This window comes from Jaculus jaculus, chromosome 13 (assembly GCF_020740685.1).
Source record: "Jaculus jaculus isolate mJacJac1 chromosome 13, mJacJac1.mat.Y.cur, whole genome shotgun sequence".
Taxonomy (NCBI): Eukaryota; Metazoa; Chordata; class Mammalia; order Rodentia; family Dipodidae; genus Jaculus; species Jaculus jaculus.
Genome location: NC_059114.1, coordinates 92,825,483 through 92,850,386, shown reverse-complemented (window position 1 = coordinate 92,850,386; position 24,904 = coordinate 92,825,483). Strand labels below are relative to the sequence as shown.

General features: G+C 34.8%; 1 protein-coding gene across 3 annotated transcripts in view; it reads left to right on the top strand.

Annotated features, from left to right (window-relative positions):
- Window positions 1–24,904, top strand: part of Prr16 (proline rich 16) — a 268,096-nt gene that overhangs the window by 190,809 nt on the left and 52,383 nt on the right. Inside the window, exon 3 of one of the 3 annotated variants that reach the window (XM_004652541.3) lies at window positions 3,714–3,861. The exons of the other annotated variants lie outside the window; for them this stretch is intronic. The gene's annotated coding sequence lies outside the window, so the exon portion shown is untranslated. Of the gene's footprint in view, window positions 1–3,713; window positions 3,862–24,904 lie in introns of those variants that run through there. 3 annotated transcript variants of the gene reach the window in all.

Genomic DNA, 24,904 nt, shown 5'->3' with positions numbered 1-24,904 from the left:
CTCCCTTCCACCTGATGAGTGTTTGTTTTGAACATGACTGCAGCATCTGCTCCACAGTGGCCAAAGCTATTCACAATAGTTTATTTGTAAAGTTCAATGACGGCTCTATGTTGGATGTTCTATGAGAAGACTTGGAGGAATATGAATATATTTATATATTTGTATGGAGAATTGAGTACCCACATCAATAATCACTGTCTTGCCTTTTTTCCCATGGAATAGCTGAGTAAATGCCATGCTAAATATCATGATTTTTCTGCAAATTCAGTTTCTTTCTCCAGATTATTTTGTCAGTAACATACTTTCCTGTAATGCACAGTTAAAATTGTAGCAAAATATTACACAAAAATTTATTTTGATAAAATACTGATGAATTAATTCTAAGTGAGACAAAGTTATAGTACATAGTTAGGTAATTTGCAGGAGAATCTGGCAATGATAAAACATTACTATGAAATCACAGGACATTTTCTGGGTCAATGTGTACCTATGCCACTGCAATTAAATTTTTAGAGTAAACATTTCAGAGTTTTAGAAGCATCAATGTTGCATGATTCTGAAAAACTAAAGGCAGAATGCTGTCACTGGAGCACACAGCAATGTCACACACTTAGTGAGACACAATTATGTTTCTGGGTCACTCAACAGTGTCACACACACACAGGGAGACACAATGATATTGCCTGGGCCCACAGCAGTGTCACACATGCAGTGAGGCCTGATGGTGTTCCTGGGCCCACAGCAGGGTCTACAGTTAGCGGTAGTTAGTGACATCTTCATGGAGCAGTAATTATGGAAGGTGAAATTTCATTTGAAACATTTTGTTATCTTTTGTGGGGAATTTAAAACAAAATTTACAGCATAGAAGAGCTTTGGACATAGCCCTTATTTTAAAACATAATGAAGCAACAGAGTGCTATAACACGGTGTGATAATTATAGATAACAGTTGTGTGCTGGACATTTTACAAAGTGGGAAGACTTTCTCAATGTTTGTAACACTAAAAAATAATCGAGGAGATTGATATGTACTCCAATTTAAATATTATTCAGTTCTTACAAGTATTAAAATGCACAGTTCACATTTAGGGCTGGAGAGATGGCTTTGCAGTTAAAGTGCTTACCAGCAAAGCCAAAGGACCCGGGTTTAATTCTTCAGTATCTTCATAAAGCCAGATGCCAGATGCATAAGATGGCACATGAGTCTGGAGTTCATTTGCAGTAACTAGAGGCCCTGGAACACCCATTCTTTCTCTGTCTCTCTCTCTCTGTCTCTTTCTATTTTTATCAAATAAATAAAATAAACATTTTTAAAATCACATAGTACACATATATACAAATTGTTTTCTGTATCATGTAAGAAAATTAAAATGCAGTTAAATCCCATTAGATAGTTTTATAAAGATTAATGAAATATGAGGAAATATTGCTCATGTTACTACTTCTAACATTTACATAAAAGAAATATTGTTAACCTTGTTTACAAGTATAAAGTTTGAGCTCCTAAGTTTCAGTAATGTGCAAAAATCAGCCCTTTAGTGGGCTGGCACTTTTGTGCTGGCATGATTCCCCATGTATTTTCCACTGTAAACATCACCAGTTAATTGTGTTCTACACAGACCTGAACCCTGAAAAATGTTCCTTTACTCTGTACAATAATTTTGGCATCAAAAAGGGTTAGCTAATGTTGTTTTGACATTCTTAATGTGTTTGATCACTACAGAATATCTAAGGGATTTCAAGTGATTTAGCCACCATGCACATTGAAAGAGACACTGAATTACGTGAACATTATTCCCTCACATTGTACCAGAGGCTTCCATTCTCAGCTCTTCCTCTAAATTCAGACAGTACTGTTTTGAGTGTTTTTCATAACCCATTCTGATTCCATATCATTCATTCATTGACCCCAACTGTGTCACTATCATATGCTGACATTTCATCTATGAATTTTATTTTATCTGTTTAACATTGACCTGTAGAACTAAAATAGTAATGAATTCACTCCAGCACACACAGGTATTAGTGAGATAGAGCTTTCTAGTGAAATAGTATTTTCTTTCTTTCTTTCTTTCTTTTTGTTATGAGACAATAGGTATAATTTCTCACAAGTTGATAGCATAATTGACATTTGGTTTCCTGGCAGTACGACATGAGGAATAATGCTTTTATTATGTCAAACACTCTCTTAAATTTCTTGTGTGCGTTAATTTTCCCTGATAGCAGCACCATTTTCTTCCATAGCATATCAGTGTCTAAGATACTGTTATATCTAAACTTAAAAAATAAAAGTATGGCATTGGAACCTGGATACACAAAATCTCAGAGTCTGAAAGTGACAAGACCAAAATTGCCAGGCAGGCATTCATTTCATGATCCAAATTCTTCACCACCTCCCAGAACTAAAATAGTGCCTTGATTATGTACAGCTAGTCTGTAGAAATAAAATAAAATACTGTTTCCAGGTTAGTCAAGGTAGCCTATCTCCATGCTTCAGAAGCAAATAACCCCAGTCTCTGCAAAGCATCCAAGTTAGCTCATGCTCACCCAAAGACCACAAGCAGCCATTTAGAAACACAAGCTGTGCTGACAATAGGAATTCATAGTTCTCCTCTCAGGCCACAACAATAATGGCAGGGGTGACTGGAGAAGATTATGTCATCCCAGCATGTTTCCTGAGTCAACAGTATTCATGAGCCTTGCCTGAGAACCTTCCATGCCCAGGGGAGGAGACAAGCCCATGGGCGAGCCCTTCATCCCCACCACCACTTCTGGAGACATCATGGTTTGGTGATATTTTATGGACTTTCATAGGCTTCCCTCCTTTCCATAGTACCTGCTTTTTTTATGTCAGCATAAATTAAAATGTCATTTCTGATACAGAAGAGAGAAATACCTCCAGTAACTGTCCTGTTAAAGTCTCATAAGGGAGATTAACATTTATTGTAATGAGGCTTGTATTTGATTTTGCTTCTAAACACATTTGAATTTTAATTGCCAAACATGCAACTCTTAGTTGAACTCTTCAGAATCGCACACTGAATTTTCCTTTTTCAAATTAATTTTTCTTATTTATTCTTTCCTTTTTTAATTTAAAGATTCTCAGTAGCACAGGCTGGCCTGAAACTCACTATAGAGCCCAAGCTGACTGCAAATTTGCAGCAATTTTCAGGCCTCAGCTTCTCAAGTGTCAGGTTTATATGTACGTGCCACCATGCCTTGCTTTCAATGTTTAAGTAAAGAATTTTTCAATAGATGTGAATAACTTTACATCAATGGATGTATAAATACAATGTGAAGATATATAATCATGCATCTAGAGTAGTTAAAAATGTTGCCTGACTATAGTAATTTAGGTCACTGAATCACTGATGGTATAAATTATGACATGTATATCTATAATATTAATATGAAAAGTAATACATTAACCTAAAACATGAATTTAAAACTAGAAATCCTAGGTTTAACACAATTTTCTCAAAAGCTAGGTGTTCCTGATCAAATTATTTAACTAGGTCTGAGGATTGCTTTGCAACAAAAACAAAAGAAAAATGTTTGCCTAACATACTCAGGGCCTTTCATTGGACACCCAGAAAAAAATTAAAAAATAAATGTAAAATTTAAATAATGGTAATAGTGGGAGATTTACTACCTATTTGTGCTAATAAGTTTTTATGTATCTATTTTGGTCTCATCTAATCCTGTATTGTACAGCAAGAAGAACATTTAAGTACAAAGATGCCATAATCCCATAAACCCCAAACAGCTTTTGTGCCAGGACTGCAATCTTCAATTCTTCTGTAGGCACTAATGCTAACATGTAAGATGGATAAAGCAGCGTGGACTTGCAGCTTCACACTCCAAAGGTATGAAAAGCTCAGTGTTATTAACTAAACAGAATCACGAAATTATGCTACTCTTGATATACTTATACCAGGAACATCTCCCAAACCCTTCGGGAAGGGCATTGGGGATGGAACTCAAGGCCTCAACCATGCTACACAAGGATTCTGCCACTGAGCTATACCCTCAACCCCTCCCAAATGGTTACGGCATTTTCTCAATTAGAGATAACTCAAGTATATAGGGCAACATAGCTAATTAATATTTACATGATGTATGTTTCATCTAGAATGGCATCAGGTTATGTGAATGGATTGAAAGCTCATGGTTGAGACAAGGGGTTACACACACAGTTTAGCTCAACCAGATCTGTTTTCCTTACTTAAACCTCATTCGTGTTCAGCTCCTGTCTCTCATGGTCACTGTGACATAAAAGATATTCATCATTCTTTATTTATTCCTGCATATGATCTTAATGCTGTGTATGTTCCTCAAATTGCCTGGTGCTACACCTTTCATTTCTGTTAAAAACAGTCACACTTCCTTCACTACTACCCAGGACTCTATATTTTTCTTCTGAAGGTACCGCTTACAAACATGGCTTCATGAGACCCTGACTACTCAGTGAATGGAAAAGCACTTTATTAGCATTAAACAACAAACAAACACAAGACCTTCAGGTTGATTTATGATATTTCTTGTCAAATTACTGATGTTTCTTGTTAATGTGATGGAACTTTAGTGTTCACCTAAATTGATGCTAATCATATTTTATTCATTTCATTTATGAAGTAATTTATTTTGCGTAAAATATTTTGCATGCTTTTGCAATTGCCATTATCAAGTAAGCCTAATGATTGTCTTTCAATCTTGCCAGATCAGGTGTAGAAGTCTAATTTTAATTTATTACTTTTATGAGTTAGCAAGTCAGAAAATGAGCCAGATAGAAATCTGAGGTGACTGCAACAAGAAGCAGGATTTATTAAACTGGTTTCACAAGACTGGCACATTTAAATTGTTTATGCTAATATGCAATGCTAGCATAAGTAAGTTCATTTAGAATATAATTTGTTAAACTAAGTAAAGTATAAGTAGGCATCTATATATGCTCTAAAACTTTTCAAAGAGATGAAACTATCCAGCTTTTGTTTAAGAGAAAAACCACTATTTCTCATAGTATATAAAACAAATCTGATAAATCACTAGGGATTGTTTTGCTTTGACCCTAGGTTTTCATGGATGTGAACCTGTGTTTCTATGAGATGTCTTTTGAGTGACTGTACAATGCCAGGAATGACCCAAAGCATCATCTATTCTTCTCATTTTCTACTACTTCAAATCATCCTTCATAACAAAAAGATCACTGCAATCTATGCTGTCTCTTTTACAAAACTTCATACTTGTATTACATGATGACTGTACTTGTTTAGCATTTACCACATGAAACCAAAGTGTTTTGTATGATGGAGACTGAGGGCTGACACAAAGTCTCACTATGAAGCCCAGGCTGGCCTCCATCTTCAGTCCTCCTGCCTCTACCTCCCCAGTGCTAGGAAGATCTGTTGTTTTAGAAGATTGCCTTTCATCATTTTCCAGTACATCTTCTGATCACGCATTTGAAATTCCAGCTGCATTTAGCTTCTCTCTTTTCCCAAGTTGTGTATTTGTACTCTTGGAGAAGCTTCAATCTAGTCCCTTATGACCATGGGCTTCCTGGTCATATGACCTCTTGCTGCATGTCCACTTGGAGAATGGAAGAAGAGAAAGAAAACATAGGGAAGGTTTTATTTTGCCATTTAATCATGATTCGGATTTTTTTTCTTTTTGATTTTTCAGGTAGGGTCTTACTGCAGCTCTATTCTAGGGTAACCGAGAATTCACTATGGAGTCTCGGGGTGGCCTCAAACTCAAGGTGATCCTTCTACCTTTACCTCCTGAGTGCTGGCATTAAAGGCCAACAATCCATAAATTTTTAATGGTTTAAGAATGTCTGCTATTTAAACTACTTAACCTAGATGGGCAGTTCTAATGAAAACGCTATCTAGTTGGGTTTTGCTGACAATAGGGCTGCTGAACAGTGTAATTTCTGCCTTCTCTTCCATGCCTTGAACGTAGCCTAACATAAAGTATTATTATTGTTTTGTAAATCTTACTGTGTACATTCTAACATTTATCTGAATATCTTACTAACTTAAAAAAATCGTAGCTATAAAAATGAGTAGATACAGGTATGACAAACATAAAAAATGAAAAAGCCTATGGAAAAATCAAATAAATAAATATAAAATGCATTTATTCTCTTAATGTAATGATGATAGTATGGCAATGCCCATCATCAGGTATGAGAGTTGAAGGAACTGAGTGTGATTAAATCTAGCCCCTTGATCTCAAAGGTTGTAAATTTCCATACCTGAAGATTCAATAAACTTGGGCAAATTTATGCCCTGAAATGTTAGGTTTCTCATTTAACATAAAATATGATTCTTTTAGCCTAGCATAAGCAATTGTCTACAGAAGACAGATTCCTACATGTTGAAGAGTTAGGCACAAAATCTTGACATAAGAAATAAGCATGCAGGCCTGTAAAGTTGCCTCAGAGGCTAAAGGTGCTTACTTGCAAAGCCTTGTAGCCAGGGTTCAGTTCCCCAGTACACACATAAAGTGAGGTGCATAAAGTGGTTCATGTGTCAATAAAAAATAAATATGTTTTAAAAAGAAATGAGAGAAAAATTGAGCTGATGAAAATATGATCTTATATGCAAAAAGTGCTTAGCAGCAGTAAGAGAAATTAAATTAGCTAAAATTAAAACTAAGATGTTAAGCAAAGATTCGAAAAGCACATTGGCTAATATATATGCTACCTAGCTCTACTTAGCCTTTCATAACTTACACATATTCCAAAATACATACCATTTTATTTACAAATTAAAAATAAATAATTAAAAATATTTTGCTTCTAGTTTTTCCAGGTAGGGTCTCACTCTACCTCACGCTTACCTAGAATTCACTATGTACTCTATGGCTGGCCTTGAACTCACTGTGATTCTTCTATCTCAGCCTCCTGATATCTGGGTTTAAAGGCTTGTGCCACCATTTAACATTTATCTTAGTAGTTTTAAAAAGGCAAAGTATTTTTAAAAAGAAATAAATAATTAATTTACTTGAAATAATCTAGAACACAATGTAGTAAAATGAATGTCATACCCATAAGTTAATGTATGAAGGTTTAGTTATACTTTTACCATTTAGATTTTGATAAAAACATTCAATTTACCTTTTTTAAAAAAAATTGAAGATGCACTCTACTTTGACTGACATAGTGTTAAAAATAATAGCTTTGTTCCTCCCAAGGATGAACTTAGCTGATAAGCACAGTCTCAGAGATAGGTCTGCTATAAAAAATGAAGTTTTAGATAGGGTTTTATTCATTAATTTATATTGAATGTTTTTAAGACCCATCTCATCCTCCCCTTTATTTAAATATCTGTGGTAATTTAGAGGGGCCAACAGTCAGTATTCTTGGTGTAAGATTAAAATGTAAAAATAAACAGGTTGGTAAAATTTGCAACTGGAATTCCTAAGCCTTATTGAATTTTTCCATTTATTGAAAAAAAAAAAACAAAACAGGGCTGGAGAGATGGCTTAGCAGTTAAGGTGCTTGCCTGCAAAGCCTAAGAACTCAAGGTTTGAAACTCCAGGTCTCACATAACCATATGCACAGTGATAGAGGACATAATGTGATCCATGCACATAAGTGGGCGCACGCGTCTGGAGTTCCTTTGTAGTAGCTGGAGACCCTGGCACTTCTGTCCTCTCTTTCTCTCTCTCTTTCTCTCTCTGCCCTCCCCCATTAAAAATAAATAATTAAAAACTTTAAAAATTATGTTTGCAACCCTTTGAGAAAATTATTGACATTTTACAGTAAACCTTTATGTCAACTCCCAAATTTATATGTCAAATCCTGTTTTATCCCTCATGCTCTTGGGTGGACTAAGTCCAGACATTTTCCCACTATTCTTAGTGGAATCACTTGGTGAGGAGATGGAAGCCATCTCTCTGTGACATTCCCACTGACTGACTCCATGGCATGAACAGTCAGGGGCAAAATGCCTTACAGATTGTCATCTCCTGCTCTCAGAGGTTTTTCTATTGATGTTCTTTGAATGTATTGTTCCTTGCAATGTTTGGAGAGATTTGAGTTTAATCTGAAAAGACTTTTTATATCTGTAGTTTCCTGCATGAGAGTTTTCTTATTAATAGTTTAAAGTTGTGACATTTACCAAGCAGCTGTTATAAAGGTTAGTCTTTATACATTTCCTAATCCATAAAATAAGCAAGTTTGTTCTGGATTTTTCTAACCCAAGATAGATACAAACAGTTCTGCTTACTTGATAAACATGAATCATCCCAAGAGCAGGGAGAGGGATTTGGATTTGGCCAAATTTCCTACAGATATTTTAGGGCTTTTCTGCTTAGGGCCAGATGATGCATTTAACCTTAGGTTAAGAAAATATGGTTTTATTTTCCAGCTTTCAAGGCCCAAGTACAGAAGCTAATATGAACAGCTTGTCTCTTAAAGAGAATATAGGCTCTTAGATTCCATTCCATATTCCATAGAGAAATGGCTTCTTAAAGGAGGGGTGTGACAAAAATGAACTTGAAGGTGGTAGAAAAGGGTTAGGACACTTTGATTCTGAGCAGGTGGCATTATGGGGAGGAGTCGTCTGTGAAGCCTTCTTCACCTTGGAAGTCAAAGAAGGGCCAGGGTTTTTATGAGAGTGGGGAACTGGTACAATGGTAAGAGATGTGTTAAAATCTGTAAGAATGTGGAGTTTCTATAAAAGTGTGCTTCTCATTGCACCAATGAGAACATAAGTTTATTTTCCAGATCGAGAGATGAGCAAATCTGAGGAAATAGGTTCTAAAAGGTCTTCAAATTTTTGGTCAACGATAGCATCTCACCATACTTAGGAAGATTAGACATTTCATATTCCTTTCCTTCCCAGTGGACTCCAATATGGTTCTTATGTCTTCCTAAACATCAGAATCATGTAAGGAGCTGTGCTCTGAGCCTCATTTTTGATCAATTAAATCATAACCTCTTTAAGAGTGGGCTTAGCTATCAGTGGGTTTATTACTAATCATATGAATCTAGTATGAACAGGATTGAGAATCATAGAATAATACTACTCATAGAATGGAATATGTGATAAAACTTTATGTTAAATGGAATGGCATGAAATATAGTTGACACCTTATTTCCCTTTATGTAAAAAGGACAAGTACTCCTGAAAAGGACAAGTGACTTAGTTTTCTATAATAAAAGGTTTAGGTGGTTTTTAAGTTCTTTTTTATTTACTGAGGTCTTGAGCTCAAAAGAGATAAATTGGCTATTTATTATGAAAATAATTAAATATTAAATATTGAATAGTTATAAGAAGCAGAAATTGAATCCATTTGTATCCTTCCATGTGCCTCTCTGTTTATTTGTCACATGTGTATTTTTGTTCTTCCCCAATTTCCCTTCACAGTTGTCTTTTATTACCTTCTCCTGGAAACTTATAAATTCATGCATACATACATTATAAACAGGATCTACATATAATGTAGTATATACAATTTTGTGCTTCCTGTGTTTGTGTCACCTCACTTAATATAATTTTTGCAGGTTCTTAAATTTTACTGTCAATTTCAAAATTTCATTTTTTTACTGCTGAGTAAAATTCCATTGTGTGTATATATATATCTTGTTCTGTATCCATTCATCTGTTGATAGACATCTAGGTTAGTTATATTTCCTTGCTATCATTAATACAGTAATAATAAATATTAATAAACCACTATATATGCAATAGAGTGGGGAGCCCTTTGGGTGTATGCCCAGGTATCATATGGTTGGATCATGTGGCGGTTCTATTTATGACTTTTGAAAACCTCTGTACTGATTTTGGTAATGGTTGTACTAGTTTTAATTTCAACCAGCTGTGAATAAGAGCTCCTCTTTCTTCCTATCCTCACCAGCTTTTGTTGTCAGTTTTCATGATGATGGCCATTCCTACTAGGATAAGATGTTATCTCACTCTGGTGGTTTTAATTTGCATTTCCCTATGACAAGGGATATTGAACTCTTTATTAAAATACTTAGTAGTCCCTTGTATTTCTTCTTTTGTGAAATGTCCAATCATTTTATCAGTCCATTTGCTAATTGTTGTTTTTTTGTTTTTGTTGTTGTTTAATTCTTGCAGATCTTTGTGAGTTTGGTTATTAGCGCCCTGTCTGATATATAGATGGCAAAGCTTATGCCCATTCTTCAGGCTGTCTATTTGTTTTTACTTTTGGTGGTTTCTTTTGCTATACAGAAGTGTTTTAACTTCACATAGAACATTTGTTAGTTCTGGAGCTATTCCTCTGCTATAGGAGTTCTCAGAGTTAATACTTATTCCTCTACCTTGAAATGTGCTCTTTAAGTTTTCTCCTTCAGTTTCAGAATTTAGGTTAATAATATACATATGAAAACTATGTATCTAATTGCATTCTTTTGCAGGTGGATATCCAGTTTTGCCAACACTATTTTTTGAAAAGGCTATTTTTGGATTTTTAGTCAAAAATTAGTTGACCAGAGTTAGGTGTGGTGGCACATGCCTTTAATCTCAACACTCGGGAGGCAGAGGAAGGAGGATTGCCATGAGTTCAAGGCCACCCTGAGACTCCATAGTGAATTCCAGGCCAGCCTTGGCAAGAGTGAGACCCTACCTTGAAAAACCAATATATACATATATATAAATTGGCCAAAGCTATATGGATTCATTTCTGCATCCTCTGCTCTGTTCTGTTGTCCTATACATATGGCATGGTGTGAGAGTGCCTGAGTGTGTTGTGCCTGTGTGTGTGTGTGTGTGTGTGTGTGTGTGTGTGTGTGCATGTGTGTGTGTGTGTCTTGCTGTCTTTGTAACCATCAGCCTATAATATAAGATCAGGTATGGTGATACCTCCAGTTCTTTCTCCATAGGATAGCTTTGGCTATTTTTTTTTTTTGCATGTGTTTCATGTGAATTCTTGGATATTTTCTTTTTCATTGGATGAGGAACACCATTAGAATTTTGATGGAAATCATATTAAGTCCATTTTCACTATGTTAATTCTTTCAAATTTCATAAAACAAACTTAAAGACAAAAAAAATCACACAAGTCCCGACACAATAATAGTAGCCAGTTGGAATGCCCACTAACATATTTAGATAGGTGCTCCAAACTAAAACTCAGTAAATAATTTTAGAGCTAAATTAGATGACAGATCAACTAGGCTTAACAGGTATATACAGACTATCCTACCTAACAACTAGGGGCTACGCAGTGGTGCACTAAACTTTCTTCAAAATCATTCATTTATTTGTCCAAAAATCAAACTTTACCATTTTTTTTAAATGACCTAAATCTTTGTTTCCTATCAGAAAACAATGGGATAAAGGTAGAAATTACCAAGAGACAATAGAGGAACTACACAAAATGTTTATATATATAATTTATTTAGGTTTTTATGTGTATGTGCATGTATGTGTGAGAGAAGGGCATGGATTCTCCAAGGCTGTAAGGCCTCCTATTACTACAAACAAACTGCAGACTCATGCACCACTTTGTGGATCTGGCTTTATGTGGGAACTGAGAAATCAAATGAAGGTCAGCAGGCTTTGTAAGCAAGGACTTTATCCACTAAGCCACTTCTCAGCCCACAGCACACTTTTGAATAAACAATGGGTCATCAAAAAAATTAGGAAGGAAATGTAAAAATTCCTAGAAAAAAATAGTACAATTTACCAGGTTTTCTGGGACCCAGATGAGGCAGTCCTACATGGAAAGTTTATTGCTACATGTTCTAATATGAACAAATTGGAGTGATCTCCCATAACTAACCTAATGATCTACTTCAAGGTTCTAGAAAAACAATAAGAAGCCAATTTCAAGGCTAATAACAGCAAGAAATGTTGAAGATTATGACAGATGAAATAGATGATAAAATAACAGTACATAGAACCAATCAAGTGGAGTTGGTTCGGTGAAGAAGTCCGTAGAATGGCAAACGCTTTTATCTAAATTAACTAACAAAAAGAGAGGGAAGACTCAGATTAAAAAAAAAAAAAAAACTGGAGAGGAAAAAGGAATTGTGATGACAGATCCAAGTGAAATCCAGAATATTATCAGAGAATACTTTGAATATCTATACTCAAAAGCTTAGAAGAAATAATTATATTTCTAAATATCTTTAATTTATACAAATTTATAAATGGGAAGATATCACTAATGTAAAAACCCATTATCAGCAACAAGATTGATATTGTAGTTAAGTCTCCCCACAAAGAAAAGCTTAGAATCAAATGGATTCACTGCTAAAGTTTATACAAGTTTTAAGAAAGATTCCAAATTGTTCCACAAAGTAGAAAGGAGTTCTACCAAATTCATTATATGAGGCCATTATTACCATGAGTCCAAAAATGGATACAAGCACAACCAGAAAATATCACAGACCAAAAATTCTCAATCATAAATTAGGACGATCATCTATCATGACAAAAGGGGCTTAATACCAGGAATACAAGTTTTGTCTACATACATAAATCAGTAAGTATGACATGGCATGTAAATAAGACTAAGAACAACAAACAAAATCAATTGATATAGAAGGAATAATTGACAAGGTTCAGCATGCCTTTGTGATGAAAGTCCTGGAGAACATTAGGAATAGATGGAGCATGCCAAAAAATAATATAGGTCAAACCCATAGCCAACAGTGTGCTAAATGAAGAAAATCTGCCACCTTCTTTAGAAATGGGAACAAGATAAGATTTCCACTCATATTATTTCCATTTATGTATTTCTCAAAGTTCTGCTAGAGCAAGCAGGCAATGAAACATAAAAGGGACACAGATAGGAAAGTGAGAAACATAAGTAACCCTGTTTGCTGATGATATAATTTTATGCTTAAAATATCCTATAGAATCTACTAGAAAACACCTGGATCTGTTAAATGTTTTAAATAACTTTTCTAGTTATAAAACAAACATACAAAACCTAGTAGCTTTCATATACACCAATAATGAACTCGTAGAGAAAGAAAACAAGCAAGTAAACAAAAACTCCCATGCATGATACCTCAAAAGGATAAACGTGCATAGGAATAAACCTAACCAAGGATTTGAAACTCCTCTACAATGGAAGTTTTGAGACACTGGAAGAGCAACCAAAGAGGATACTAGATTATGGAAAGACTCTCAGGCTTCTGAAGGGTCAGGTTTTTGAGCATGAGAGCAGTTCCAGTTCTCTGGCCCACTTACAACCCTCAAGAGTGCCTTTTTCTTTCACAGTACACTGTGTCTATTTCTATCACTATCCAGTTCTTTGTTCCAGGACACAGAACCTGAAAATCTCAGCAGGGATACGTGGACTAATATTCATACCTGGAACTGTTACAGTTCCTTTGCCACTGAGGAGGTGAAACTCAGATATTCTTGTTTCATAACTTTATACATTCCAAGAAGGAAAATTGTAGTTCAGCTTTGGAGACATAGTTTTTGGAATCTAGGTTGATGGCAGTACATTTGAGAATAGAGTCTTTATTAGCCTTCTGGCCAGTTATTGGTATGAATGGGCAAACAATTCAGGCAAGCTCAGGGGCTGCTAAAAGTAGAACTGACTGTTCCTTGGTTCTGTTTATCCATAAAATACCTAAAAGATAAGAAGAAAGAGAACACAAGGGTTTTTATTTTTTTCAAATATTGTTATATCAGACCACAATACCTCATATATATTATTTATTTCTCTCCTTATTTATTTGCAAGCAGAGATAAAGAAAGAATGAGAGTGATAGAGTGGGAGAGAGAATGAGAGAGAGAGACAGAAAGAATGGGCATGCCAGGGTATCTTTGCCCCTGCAAATGAACTTCAGATGCATGCACCACTTTGTATATCTGGCTTAATGTGGTTATGGGGAAATTGAACCAAGGCCAGCAGCCTTTGCAAACAAGCAACTTTATGGTTGAATAATTTCTTCACCCCCCACCCCAGTATCTAATTTTTGCAAAGATGAATTTGGACTTATAAGGGAACATCAGAAAATCGGTGCTTTGAAAGAGATAAGTCTGGAATTTAAAAACTAGCATTTTTTTTCTAAGAAACCATTGTATGCTGTAATTGACATATGCTACTTTAGTTAAACATTTTTTTTTTAATTTGAGAAAGATAGAATAAAAGATGGGGCACACAGGGAGAGTTAGTATGGGCATGCCAAGGCCTCCTTCTACTGCAAAAGAAATCCAAACACATGTGCCACTTTGTGTTTCTAGCTTTACATGGGTACTGGGGAATTGAACTCTGGCCATTAGGTTTTGCAAACAAGTGCCTTAATCACTGAGCCATCTCTCCAGCTCCCTACTTTAGATTTTTTAGGACAACCATTATTAAATAATTTTCTTAGAACAGGTAAAGAAGACTTTAATCAAGGTTATATCTTAAAAGGTTAAGATTATTTCAATAAGGGAGATAAATTTAATTCAACTCTGCTTAAAAGGTAAGCAGGGTTCTCATGCCAAGAGAAGCTAGTAAAATGGACAAATTTTAGGGTGAGAAGAGCCATCTATCTTACCTATTATTTTCTGTTTCTCATCAATTTTTAAGGACTATAAAATTTCTCTAAGAATAATTGTGTGGGCTGGAGAGATGGTTTAGTGGTTAAGCACTTGCCTATGAAACCTAAAGACCCCAGTTCGAGGCTCGATTCTCCAGGACCCACGTTAGCCAGATGCACAAGGGGGCACACTCATCTGGAGTTCATTTGCAGTAGCTGGAAGCCCTGGTGTGCCCATTCTCTCTCTCTCTCTCTATCTGCCTCTTTCTCTCTGTCACTCTCAAATAAATAAATAAAAATGAACAAAAAAAAAGAAGAATTGTGAAGTAGAGCTAGGAAATTTCCACTTACCCTTTACAATGAAAATATGTTTTGCAGGGCTCATGAGTTAGGTAAATTATGTGTGTGTGTGTGTGTTTGTGTGTGCGTGTGTGTGTGTACTATTTGAGAAAGAGAAAGAGAGAAGAGGCAGGTACACAGAGAGAATGGGTGTGACAGACATCCAGCCACTGCAAATGAACTCCAGGAACATGCACCACCCTCTGCATCTGGCTTATATTGGCACTGGGGAATTGAACCTAGATTCTTTGGCTTTGTAGGCAAACACCTTAACAGCTAAGCCATCTCTCCAGCCCAGGTATTATTTTTATAAGAAGAGGAACAAATGTCAGAAAGATAAAGAAATCAACATTTCATAAAAACAACTTATTTGATTTAAACTATAAGAGAAATAAAGCTAAAAAAAAAAGTTACTCCTGAATCTACATGAGAAAGGCAGTTGTGCTGAACGTGAAATCAGGCTAGGCAGCTGGGAAAGCCTTCCCTGACTCAAGTCCCTCCAGGAAGCTCTCAACCTGTGCCCTAGGCCACGGGGTCTCCTTCCTAACTAGCCTCCTTTCAGATTTTATCTTCTCTGTATAGAATCAGTGATAGTGAACATGTTTGATATTTTTCACCTTAATAAAATCATGACTTTAAATTTATGAAATGTTAATTATTTAATGTTTTAGAATTTCAGTTATAAAACCTGCCTTTACAACTCAATAAACTCTCCTTTTGAAGTTAGTAACCATAAGATTTATAGCTTTTTGTTTCCTAGTCATGCATTCACTATTTAAAAAAGAGGTATTAAGTGGTGTTCATTATCTTAACCTTGAGATGCATGAAAGGCAGAAAGCTCCTGCATTTGATAATGAGTTTATCAAAAGCTTAGAAATTTGTAATCAAAAGCTTTAGACATGGTTATCAGTTATATATTTCAACTTTTCAATGCAATGGTGATTACTGATGCTTCTCCTATTGAAGGGATAACTCTATTTTAGAATAGCTATAATGAGCTCCTGGTTGGATTTTAATTGTCAGTAAATGATGTCCTTAGGATACCTGACATGAAATTATTTCAAAATGTCATTACTTGAATAAGCCAATTTTGTAGCATACTTCAGCCAAAAGAGCTAAAATTGTTACTATTACTGGAGAAATACAAAGAAAGGGGAAAAGGAGACATCTATGTTTTAATGGGGTCGGAGGAGAGATTTTCTAATACTTTTTCAGCTTTATTATAATGATTGTTGTAGTTTGTAGAAAATTAAGGCTCTGTGTTTTGGAACCCAGGCCTAGAGACAAAAGAGACCAGAATTCAAGTAAATGCACATGAGAAGCTTCATGTTTTCAAGATTTTGAGGAAATAGTAGAATTTAAAAAGTTACCTGAGCATTATCAATCATATTTAACTTAAATTGGCATGTGGTTAGATTGTTATTTTAAGGCTGTTTATATACCTGATTATCTTTGATTATGCCCGTGCTGTGAGGGAGATTCGGTAGGGCAGAAACTTTTCGCTATCTTTTCAAAATAGCTTCTGAATTTATTTTCAATCCTTAGCACTTTATAAAATATCCTTATTATTATACATGATTATATATAATCTTATAAGTGATAAACTCACTCTGAGGAAAATATACTGCAAAGAGCCAGTCTTATGAACTCCAGACAAACCTTAAATCCTAGCATGGTATCTTAAACAAGATGAGCCTCATATACACAGCTTCAGTTTTTGTGATGGTCTGTCTTTAAATTCACATTGCCCCATATAAAATACGTTTCACACATGAAATTAAATTTTTGGACCTCTAGAAGCATTATCAACTTGAAACAGCACAGCTGTTTCCAGTATTATACACACTCATCAGAGAAAACCATAGAGCCTGAATTGCAGGTCCCTGCAGACTCAGGCTCAAAATGATGTGGTCTTGGTGAAGAGGTTCTTCTAATTTATATTTTGAAAAGAATGCTTACAATACAATTTCCTGATTTAGCATTTTTATGATGTTCTTCAAATACATTATAGCACTTTTTTAAATTTTTCAAGAAAATGAACTTCATAAAAATAAGGACACCAGGGCTGGAGAGATGGCTCAGCTGTTAAGGTAGTGGCTTTCAAAGTCTAATGACCCAGGTTTGATTCCCCGGTATCCACATAAAGCTGGATGTGCAATGTGGCACATGCATCTCAAGTTCAGTGGTAGTGGCTGGAGGCCATGTGGAACACCCATTCTCTCTTCCTCTCTTCTATCTCTCTGCTTGCAAAATAAAGAAATTTAAATTAAAAGCAAATACACTACATGTTTATGAATTGTGGAAGACAAGACAGTAAAATACCACTTATCTGGCTTCCTAGCTTTGTGTAGGCTCACTGGCCCATCCCTCCTTAAAATGAAGATAATGTTGATTTGTTCTGGCAAACAACTTCAATTATAGGAAGTCTTACAGATGAGTATCTTTTGCTAGGTTCAAATTTCAAGCAAGATTCAGTGCTACAACTCTAGTAAAGCACACAAGTAGATGTTTTGGAAATTAAAGATTATTTGGACCAAATTCTTCCTTAAACATGAAGAGTTGAGAAACATTGAGAATTTTCCCTCAGAGTTCAGATATTTAAAGTCTCAGGAATCCAGGATGCTTAATTCTAGCCCAGTATCCTGTTGTACTATAACAAATTTTCCCAGTTATATCAAAGGCAGAAAGTACCTTAGATAGAGAATCTGGTATAAATTTGTAGACATCAGTTTAGAAGTTGTTTTGTTAGAGCTGGACAAATAGCTCACTAAGTTGGTAAAATTTTTGACTTATAACCTTGAGAACTTGAGTTTATTGCCAGAAACCATGTTAACAAAACAAACAAACAACCAAAAAATGAAAAGCATGCAATCCCAGTGCCTAGAAGGGAGTGGGCTCAGGAAAGAGGATCCCTAGGGCTTTGTAGGCAAATTGTAGGAAAATTCTCATTGCTTAGTTGGCAAATTCCAGCCCTTGTCTCAAAAAAAGTGGGTGATTCCTGAGAAACTCCATCTGAGGCCCTGGCACGCCTAATCTCTCTCTCTTTCTTTTTCTCTCTCTCTCTCTGTCTCTTCTTCTCTCCCTCCCTTACTCTTTCCCTCTCTTCTTCCCTTCCTTTATCTCTCATGAATATATAAAATAAATAGATAAATAAACATGAAAATAAAAAGAATGCCCTGGGTACCATACCCACTGAACTGCCAAGTAGCTCTGGGAACCTGGATAAGCTGCTTACTGCATGTGCTACTTTGGGCATCTGGCTTTAAGAGGGTGCTAGGGTATCAAACCTTGGTCCTTAGGATTTGCAGGTAATGCTCTTAACCATGAAGTCATCTCTTGAGCTTTTATCTTCATTTTTCTGCCTATTGCTGTTGTTCTTTTGTGTGTCATATTCTCTTGTTATATGATTTTGAAATCAATAATCATTTGCATAGATAGAATGTGAATTTTATAAAAAGTTGGGAGTTTAGCTTATAATGCTATTGTTAATATAGTATGAATGAGCAAAGAGTGATATGGAAGAATTTTAAGACACTCCACTTTAATAAGCAGTCATTTGACAACATGCCTTCTAATCAAAAGCCTACGTGATAAGATCAAACTCTTTGGTCAGAGTTTTGGTGCATTTCCAAGATCCATGAATTTTCCTAGTAAGACTAGATTTATTTATACTATTGGTAGTTTATAGATAGAAAAAGAATTATAAAGGAAAATTCTGCTTACCTTATTTTCTTAAATACAATAAATAATTGACTATAGAAGTATATTGAGTATAGTAGTATATTGACTATAGAAGTAATAATTTTCTTAAAGGCAATAAGTAATTGACTATAGAAGTATATTGAATATACATAGATTAGTATTGAGTAACATGTTGATTTTTATTAAAATAAAGCATAGAAGTACACAATGTAAAACAGATTCTTGTGTTCTAAGAAAGTGTTACAATTGAAATTACTTTTTGCTTGGCTGGACATAAGATTGGAGGGCACAGTACATGTTATTTTGAGCTTTCCATGTGATGTTTTATAATGAATAAGGCTTGGCCATGAGTGGCATAAGAGTGTGAAGAAGGCCAGGTGTGGTGGCACACTCTTTAGTCCTAGCACTTGGAAGGGAGAGGCCACCCTGAGTGAATACAGAGTGAATTCCAGGTCAGCCTGAGGTAGAGTAAGACCCTACCTCAAATAAACAAAAACAACAACAACAAAAAGAATATGAAGAAGTCCATGGAAGTTTTTTTATGTTTGTGTTTCACACTAAATTTGATTATTATTCACTAAATTATATATATATATATATATATATATATATATATATATATATATATATGTATATATATATATATGTATGTATGTATATGTATGTATGTGAGTGTGTGTGTGTATATATATCTATATAAGAATGGGCATACCGGGGCCTCCTGCTGTTACTACAAACAAACTTCAGGTGTATTTGTACATCTGGCTTCATATGGGTAGTGAGGAATCAAACCTAGGCCTTCAGGCTTTGCAATCAAGAGCCTTTAACCACTAGGCCGTCTCTCCAGGCAATAAAATATTTTTATTTATTGTAAATTTTTACATATTACTTCTTAGGAGATCCATATGTTAACAAATCTCTCATTAATATAATTTAATTTCTAAGTTAATTCTGCATCATTTTGTCCTATAGTATTCTAGTTAGCATGATAAAAAAGAATCAAGCCAACGCAAGTATAAAAGCAGTATTGGGGCTGGCTTAGTGGTTAAGTGCTTGTCTGTGAAGTCTAAGGACCCCAGTTCGAGGCTCGATTCCCCAGGACCCACCTTAGCCAGATGCACAAGGGAGCGCATGCATCTGGAATTCATTTACAGTGGCTGGAAGCCCTGGCACGCCCATTCTCTCTCTCTCTCTTTCCCTCTCTTTCTCTCTTTCTCCCTCTTTCTCTGTCACTCTCAAACAAATAAATAAAAATAAACCAAAAATTTTTTTTAAAGCAGTACTGTAAGTAAAAGTCAGAATAACTAACTACTTGTTAGTTTTCTTTTGTTAATCCTTATGCTTGGAAATCTCAGGAGGTGCCCTTTCTTTTTTTGTTTCTTTTAATTTTTTCCCTCTTCCAAACCCTTCAAATACCACAGACTGTTGTGCCCTGTCTTTTTAAAGAAAAAGAAAGTTATTTTTATTTGTTTGTTTGCAATCAGAGAGAGAATGGAAAAGAATGAGCATGCCAGGGCATAGTGCTACTCCAAAAAATGTCTACCCTCATGAGTCACCTTGTGAATCTGGCTTTACATGATTGTTGAGGAATCAAACCTGGGTTGTTAGGCTTTGTAAGCAAGTTCCTTTAACCACTGAGCAATCTCTCCAGCCCTATCCTGTTTTGCACCTAGCTCTTATTCCTCCCTCAGATCTCTTCTCAGGTGAAGAGTAAGTGGGAAACGTACAGGGAGGTACTGTATGCCTTATTCATACAGGTCTTCTCTAGGTTGTGGCAGCAGAAGCCAGTTCTTTTGCGCCTTCCAGCTGGCTGGGCACCAGAAGACACTCTCTCTGGCAAGCATGAGATTGTAAACATCAGCCTGGCTCTTGAGCTAGTATCAGAGAGAGGTAGCTCTCCTACAACATGTCTCACTTGGATCTTTGTCTCTAATTAAAGAAAAAATAAAATAAAAAGCATAGCCCAGTCAAAAACATCTCCAAAATTGTTACCATATGAGAAAAATGTATCACCAGAAGTCTAGCATCTTTTTCCTAATTATATTCTTCCAAGTCCTTGATATATTCACTTATCAGGTCCTTATTTTCTTCTGTATTTAGTTTATTTTTCAAACTCTCCTCTTCATTGACTGTGACCAGCAAAAATCTATCTTCATATTTGTGTGACTGATTTTTTCTGTGTCTCAATTTCCTCTTTTTTTGTAATTGAGTCAATTCTATATTTTATTTCTCTATTACTCCTTACTTTTCAGTACATTCCCCTGGTACTAATCCTGGTTTCTACTATCTATTCAATAGTAATTATCAGACACCTGCAAAGCATTTGTATTGCATCCTCCTAGGGACAGGTTTTTCTTGCTTCTCTACCCAATTATATCACAAACTATATAATGAGATTAAAGCCCCTGAAGACAGAAGTGCATCTTCTTTTTCCTATCCCATCAGTGGCTACCATAAATATTAGTGTGGATGTAGAACTTACTAAGCAGATGTTCAAGGAATAAGAAAGTTTCACAAATTAATGGATGATTCAAAAATGCTGAGCATTAACTTTGCACTAGGCAGTGCGTTGACAGCTAAAGGTTAAGGAGATGGAAATAGATATTATGTCCACAGATTTGCAATCGACTAACTGTGACCATTTACCCATTATCTGACAATTACTTTTATGTTCAAATATTTTATTATAATGTGATGAACATGTTACTGAGTTTTCAAGACTAATAATAACACCAGTCTAGTCATACAATCAATGATTCAAAAGGTATGAACACTGGAGGCTTTACTTAAATCCTCCAATTTTCTTGTAGTATTAGGAGCTGAAACTGTTGACAGCAATATATATATATATATATGCCAGAGGAAAAATATTTCTGAAATGGAGTATAGTTGTATATATTTTATTTCTGGGGAAGTCACTTTCCTGAGTTTTTTTTACTAGTTATCTTTATTTATTTTGAAAACTATTGCAGAATCTCATAAATATTCTGATGAAAATAATGATTGTATTAATAAATATGCAGGAAAAAATTTGCATAGAAATTACAAAGTTGTTCCTACACCTGTGTATTTTCAATTTTCTGCTTAGCTATTGCCTACAAACAAAATTTCAAGGCTGTCTGTCACATATATCAGCTCTCTCTTGCAGCCTGGTAATAATCAAGAGAGGGAATGACATTTGACTTACAAGGAAAGAGACCAGATATGAGCACTGTGTTGTATTTCCTTTGTGAGAAACTCAATAATATCCACCTGGTGCTTTCCATGATTCTGCTCTTCATGAACAAGTTTTGGAAAATGGAATAAACTGGTCAGAATCAAGCCTATTAATTAAATCTGAATGTCAGAAAGGAAACTTTATGAACAACTCAAGCTTTTATCATTTAATATTCAAATTACATGAAATAGACTAGACATAACTGCACGAGGTTTGCCAATGCATTGAATATGTCTTCCACTCAACACTGCAAATTTAAAAAAAATAGCCACCGAATATTCGAGTTCTTTCCCTCTCAATTTATAAACTCATCCCTCATAAGAAAACTTTGTAAACACTTTGTGGAGTCAACCCCATCGTCTTTATAAGATAGTTTACATGCTAGAACTTTGATTCTTGGGCATTCACACTGGCAGTGCTATTTCTGAAATCCTATAATTTTCTTCTCTGATGCATAAAATAATATTTTTTGCAGAATTTTACTGTTTGATGTTTACTTTCTGTTATAAAACTCAAATTTTATAATTCATTTAGCCTATTTGAATGCATGCTTGACATGGTGGAAAGTCATTTACTATTCAAGATACTTTGGATATCAAATATCAGAAAACCCAAACAAATTATGATTAAATATAATGGATTATTCTCCATAATTGAGCAGCTAAGTAATATAAGGAAGGTACAGCTTCTTTTTCTATCCTTATTGTCTCTGGTAACATACCTCCTGCTTACTTCTTTTTTGTGATCATTACAGATGTTCCATGGAGGTCCAAATGTCTTCAAATGGGGAGATCCGTCATTTGTTCTCATGTCCTACTTTTCAAGACTTAGTAGAAATTTCTAGACACCACCACATGGAAGCCTCCTTACTTCTCCTTGAGCAGTATCATATCAAACACCTATATCTAATCCAATTAAATAAATAGAAGGGAAGTTTGATGTCTACTTAGAATCTATATCTTTCACTGGGCCAAGGAAAATGACACTTACTATGAATTACATAATATATGAGGAGGGTGGACAAAGAATATAATCAGAACCTTCTTTTATGCTATTATATTTCATCTTTTTCTGATGGTACATTCTACCTCATGAATTAAGTCCAACTCTGAAGGATTTTATTAATGTAGTATGGAAAACTGGTAAGATGATAAGGAATAGGAAATAATTCCACAATGTGTAGCACTAATGGACATGTGTTTGAGGTCATAATGATTTTCTGAAGAGAAGCACAGAGAAGCAGAAAATTTTAAAAGAAAAGTAGCAATTAGAGACACTGGAGCTGAAGATGGACCAGAGGGCAGATATTAGTGCTGTAGGGTTATAACATAAGGAATATATCATATCAATCAGAGACACTGGAGCTGAAGATGAGATCAGAGGGTAGATATATTAGTGTTGTAGGATTATAACAATGTAAGTAATATATCATATCAATTTTCAGTGCTAGTTTTGATAAAATTGTGTAAATTAAAAATTTGAGCTGTTGCTTAGTATATCACAATTTAAGTTTGAAGTGACTTATCACTAGAATATACTTATCTGAGGAAAGGTATTTAAAGTAAGTTATTCTAAAGGCTCATTATAATTTGAGAATTTGTTTTTGCATACCTAGTGAGTGTGGAACAATAGAGTTATGATGACAATGACAATATATGATTCCACATCACAGATTGTTGATTCTGCACTGATGCTTTTAGTGCAAGTGATGCCCAGCAGAGGGGTGGATATATTTTACTTGGAGCTTTTTTATCAGTATGCAAATATTATTAAAACATTATACAATAAATTAATTCTATCAAGGTAATTTTCAATTATACTGTAAAAATAGCAGAAATTAAGTTGTCATTTTCAATTTTTCTATTATAATTATAATCACAGAAGAAGACAGAAGTTTTGGATTTCTGATTGATGGGGATTTTTTTATGATATTTCAATCCACTTGTAAGTAGCACTGTGATTTGAAACATGGTGCAACAACCAAAACATCAGGTTATTATCTTATGAAATATAAGTTCCCAGCTACAGATGAGTCTAAAAACATATTATGTTAGATAGAATACAATAAGCTTAAATATCTTCATTTTGTTTCTAGAAATGATCTAATAAGAGATTAATAATACATATTTTATTAACCTTGTCTTCAGGATATTTTAGATTCAATTAAGCTCACTTACAAATTTACTTCATCTTTAATATGATCTCTCTAATGTTAAATGAGAATGCCATACATGCTTTCTGACTTTAAATTACATGCATAACATTCTTGTAAAATGAAATATTCACTAAATTTACTTTTTATTTGGTAAAAGTTATGTCATACATTGTCTAAAAAGTAGAAAAGACTTTCACAAAGTCCTGTTTATGTTATGAATTTTTATCAATCATATCCTACAGGCACAAATGTGGAAACACATTTATTAAAATTTTCTTTTACTTGTCAGTAATTATGTTTGGCAAGTGGGCCAAAAATAATCATACATAGCTTTAAGAATAATACTCTTGTCTTCTTTTCCCCAGTCTAATTCTGGGGGCTTTAGATTCTAATATTTCCCATTTAACTCAGGATCCTGCATGCTCTGGTTACCTGTGTGAACTACATCTTCTCTTGTGATTCTCACAATTCTTCTGTACTTTCTGAGCAAAACAATGTGCTTTTTAAAATATTTCTTGACCCATTTGGCCATCATTTTCACTGGTTCCATATGAAGAACATATGCCTGATTCTTGTGCACTGATGAGAAATTACATTACATTCTCCATGCTCTCCAAATTTCTGCAGGGGTTCAGGCAAGGGTAATCTGGTTCTCACATCTGGGCCAATTGGCAATAGTTCTACTGCTCATGAGTCTCAATCTCTGCCAGTCTGTCTCTGGATTTAACAACTTATGGTAGGGATTTTTTTTTTTTTTTTGGTTTCACCACATTTTTTCTTATTTCTATTCTTATTTGTTTCTGATCAGGTAGTTATCAAGTAATACAAATTTTAAAATGAAAACAAAAGTTTTGAAATAATTGAGTCCAAGTGGCAATAATGCCTGCATTTTGCACAATTTTATTATATTTTATATTTGTTCTTGTATATTAAGAAAATTTGTTCTCAAACAATACTTTGAACAATTGTGATAGATTGAAAAAGAGTTTCCCCATTATGTTGTTTTAATTTAAGTCAATTGTAATTGATCT